Source organism: Pollicipes pollicipes, unplaced genomic scaffold (genome assembly GCF_011947565.3).
Source record: "Pollicipes pollicipes isolate AB1234 unplaced genomic scaffold, Ppol_2.1 Scaffold_4740;HRSCAF=5597_pilon_pilon_pilon, whole genome shotgun sequence".
Classification (NCBI taxonomy): Eukaryota; Metazoa; Arthropoda; class Thecostraca; order Pollicipedomorpha; family Pollicipedidae; genus Pollicipes; species Pollicipes pollicipes.
In genome coordinates, this window is record NW_023596545.1 from 26284423 (window position 1) to 26289005 (window position 4583).

A 4583-nucleotide genomic window follows, 5' to 3' on the forward strand; every position below is an offset into this window, starting at 1 on the left:
GGGCAATCGCACCCAAACATTACGTAGCTTATGTGGCACCTATTGTGCGTGTTTTGGCACCAACGACGTGCCCGTAGCATTTCTGGTCACGGAGCAGCGGCAATTTTTTTTTAAACACTGCAGGGATCTTCGTCCGCCGCGGGCGGCGGACGGGACCGATGATTCCGCGAACCGCGCACGGCGGCAAGACACCGCTATTGATTTACATTAACGCGGCCATACACCATATATATATATATATATATATATATATATATATATAAGTGTGTGTGTGTTTTAAAAAGATAAAACTGCATACCAAGGTACTGAGAATTGAACATTCAACACGTCTGTTTAAGTTTTATCCCACTGCGATGCGTGATCTCGTACACACGAGCGCGCAAAGCTGAAAATGCTCGATTTTCGGGTAAATTTTGCTCTTACACAATGGGGTCATTTAGTGACCCAGCGACATCAAACAAACTCCCAACTCTCGTTGAGACCAGTCTGCCGTTGTTTTCCGTTCTGCTCAATGCTTCTTAATCCGAAAACGCCAGTGGTTCGGGTTACACCGACCTTAACCCTAGCCAGTCCGCGTTATGAAAAAAAACGGCGGATCTGGACGAGGGTTAAACAAATATATTCGGTTGTCATTTATTTGACAAGAGGCCGCATCGACTGGCCCTCGTAGATACACAATAGCCCTCATTCTTCACCGCCACCGCCGCCGCCACCGCCGCCGCCACCACCACCACCACCGCCGCCGCCGCCACCGCCTCCGCCTCCTCCTCCACCTCCTCCTCCACCTCCACCTCCACCTCCTGGCATGATGTAATGAGGAGGGCTGTTCTCAACACCAATGTTCCCTGGGCTGCGCCGATCTGGGGGCGAACGAGGCAGTTTGCTCATTTTGACATTCATGCCATCATAAGCCAGCCGACTACATTTCAGTCAACGTATTCATGTTTGAGACGCAGCACACCTCTCGTGCATAACCGGCACTGTCCTTAAACGCAACTACCAATCAACCACTCAGTTAATGACAGTGAGGGTCATCTTGCGAGCTATGCTCCGCAATGTTGAAAGAAGACCAAAAAGATCTACACCCCAAGCTCCGGTACTGGCCGGCGCTTGCCACAGAGCGCTCCAAATGGTCTGGTGACGGGTCCGCGTGCAGGTCTCTCGGGGCTAATACCGACCTTCGTTGAAGCGAGCGCTGACTGCCCGCCCGCCCAGCACCGCGTATCGCCGGCCACTGCACGCCCCCTGCTGATACCCGCAGTCAGCGCTGTTTATATGCGCCCCTGGCGGTGAGCTGCTCGGCACGCCGGCTCGGCCGGGACTAAACTACTGATGAAACCTATTAACAACGCCGTGCTCTGAGCCGAGAGGATTGATCGCCACCACGCTCTCACCAGTCGATGTGCCATGGTCAATAACGTGTGCTTTCCGGGCGATGGTGGCTTTCAGTTAAGTCAAAGACCACTATAATTTCCGAAACCTGAAAAACCAGTCCGCAGATGACGTCATCCTCCGGCGTCCATGCTTTGGGACCGATCTCCACAGAAGCTTCACCAATCGATGGGTCATGGTCGATGTTTCATCTCCTCCAGAAGATAGTAGATTTTAGCAAGGTTTAAGGCTATAAGAAATGCTCAACATCACCAAAATAAGCTGCAGATTTTTTATGACCTTTAGCTTCATCCCAGGTCACCATCTTTTGAACAAAATATATTGTCGACCAAGTGGCATCAAATGGTAAACTTTACCTCTACTTCACCTTTAGCTTCAAACTTCACCTTTAACTTGGCCCAAGGTTGTGATCTTCTGCAAAGGTCAGGTGATCGACCATGGCGCGTCGGTTGGTGAATAGTTCGCGGTGATCGGTCCCAAAAGTTCGTAATATGGAATGCCTGCACCCAATTTCGGATGATGATGCATCGGTGATGACTTTGGCATCACCTAAAATGACGAACTTTTCGAAACAATAAAAAACAGCATAAAACGATATATAATATAAGCTATAGCGCCATAATTAAAATATCGCGGATCGATTGGTGAGCATTCCGTTGTGATCCGTCCAATGGGCTTACACTATGGAGTTGTGTGCGGCTAATTTTGGCGTTTTGGGGTATTTGGGGGTAATTTTTGACCTGGCCGAATTTCGTCATATTCTGGTAGGGTAGTGTATCGGCTATGGTGCATCGAATGCTAAAGGTTTTGTGGTGATCGATCAATATGCCTGGATATTGCGTTGATTGCAAACTATTTTTTGCGGATTCGTGAGTTTTTCGTGACCTTTGACCTAATCCAAGGCCACTTTCTACTAATTGTGGTAGGTTATCGAACATGGCGCACCAAGTGGGGAGGGTCTGTTGGCAACCGGTTCCATACGCTGAGAGCACGGAGTTGTCAGAAGGTTTTGTCGGTCGTTTAGTCCCGGCCGGGCACAACGCGGGCGAGCCCCGCGTGTTATCGGCAGCAGCGCCGGCTCAGCGGGTGGTCGCTCCTGCCGGCTGACTCACAGACGGGGGAGGGGGGGGGGGGGGGCCACGCTGGCTTACGCTGGGTGTTCCCCCCCCCCCCCTCCAATCCGGGGAGTCGGTCAGCCAGGCTGCGTGCGCCGAAGGCGGGGGTTCACCGGCGAATTCCCGGCCGGAAGACGCGACAGACTAGCGGGCTAACGCAAGCCAGCGCAGGCTTGCCCCCACGGCCACTCGAGGCGTAGGGTCGATCCTCAGCTACAGCACCGTTGCCCACAAATGGTTGGCAGTGAAATGCAGGTACTCGGATGTTTTAGAGGCTGTTGCAGCAAAGCCCGCAGCGGGGAAAATTGGCATCTCCTGATGAAGTGCATTCAAGTCTGTCTACAGTTTACGGGAGTGTTCCACATTTGCATGGGGATTTGAGCTGAAATAGTCATTTCGAAAATCATTCGGTGCAGTTCACAGCCCTACCCTTCTTAAGACCTAAGCCCCTCTACCTTCTGAGCTGCACGCCCGCGAAGATGTGCAGGTTATTTCGGGAGATTATTCCGATGTCACCCAGGCATTGATGACGCTATGTTACCGTTATTGAAATCCCATTATTCCATTAGCCATGCGACGATCAAGAAAAACATAATTACCGAATCGTTCATATCTGACATTCATGAGCACGATTTCAGGATGTAATGGTCGTCAATTGGCTCTCGATTAATGTGCAAGGTACGATATCAAACAATGACGTATTCAGGAACATATCTACTAAATAAAGGAATTATCTTGTCTAAAGCAGTTTTTTCCAGCTCAAAATATACCAATATGTGTAAGTGGACTTATTTCATCATAGTTGATTTTGTTTCAACGTCTTTAAATGTATAACATTTCGTTCAATGCATAAGCCTAGCGTTAACCACAAGACTATTTTTACTTACATGCTGCAACCACGCCGGCTATTGGCCGAGATGGCTCCGGGGTCCTCGCTGATTGTTAAGAACATACTTTCAAAATTTTGTAGGGAATTTTAGATAGACGGACGTTTGATTCCGGCAAATTAAACCATCTCGTACGTACGCTATGACATCTGCGGCCCTGAACGAGGTATCAGATCGCCGCACTCCCGTATGATGTTTTTTGCCAGTTGTTAATTGACTGCCAACAAAACGTCGTGCAAGCGTGATTTCTGGTACACCAACCCACATGTATTGTGATGCGCCGGCATCACACGTGGATGCAGAGATCCTTGTTACCATGCTGTTTTGATCGGATCAAGCAAGTTTATTTTATTCACGTTCCTACCACTGGCAACTAGCGACCAAGAGGTTAATTGCAGCAGTCGTTTTGGCTGCCAGGCCTCTCGGGTTGGGTCTATTTAATCCCCACCAGAGGGTTTTTTCCAAAATAGCGTCCGAAGGGTGCAGCGTAACCACATCAAACTTTGTATAGCTGCAGGATGTTGAACAGCGGAGCCTTTGGCGTAGGAAGGAGCTTTACCTTGCAAGTAATAAGTGTAGTGTACCTTTAAGTTGGTAATTTACCTCGATCGACAGCAGGTCAACGCCAGGACACGGCTGTCAGCAAAGGCGGTTCCCAGCGAGTGATTTTAAGAAAAAAATCACAATGATGCGACCATGAAGTGTATGATATATTCGGGTCAAATAATGTTTGTCATAATTTGACCCAAAGGTGATAATCTAGGGACCCAAAATAGACACAAATGAGTTCACATAGAGGTCTACCTACACGGCGAATTTGACGCCTTATGCTCCCTTGATTTTTTAGATCTCGCGGGGCCAAAGTGACCCGCCACATCCGAGCGCGTCGCATTCAACCGGTCATCCGGGGAGCCTGTAACATATATATATATATATATATATATATATATATATATATATATATATATATATTAATCTCTCTCTCTCTCTCGCTCTCTCCTCTCAGGCATCTCTCATCCTCCGTCTCTGCTCTCTCTCTCTCAGCTCTCTCTCTCTCTCTCTCTCTCTCTCTCTCGATCTCTCTCTCCTCTCCCTCTCTCTTCTCTCTCTCTCTCTCTCTCTCTCTCTCTCTCCCTCACTCTCCTCCTCTCTCTCTCCTCCTCTCTCTCTCATCTCCTCTCTCTCTCTC

General features: G+C 48.9%; 1 long non-coding RNA gene across 1 annotated transcript; it reads right to left on the reverse strand.

Annotated features, from left to right (window-relative positions):
• Positions 1 to 539: 539 nt before the first annotated feature.
• Positions 540 to 1251, reverse strand: LOC119098465 (uncharacterized). Its single transcript, XR_005094237.1, has 2 exons — positions 1179 to 1251; positions 540 to 860 (listed from the first exon to the last, which is right to left on the reverse strand). It is a non-coding gene; the product is annotated as an uncharacterized LOC119098465 (long non-coding RNA).
• Between the last annotated feature and the right edge of the window lie 3332 nt (positions 1252 to 4583).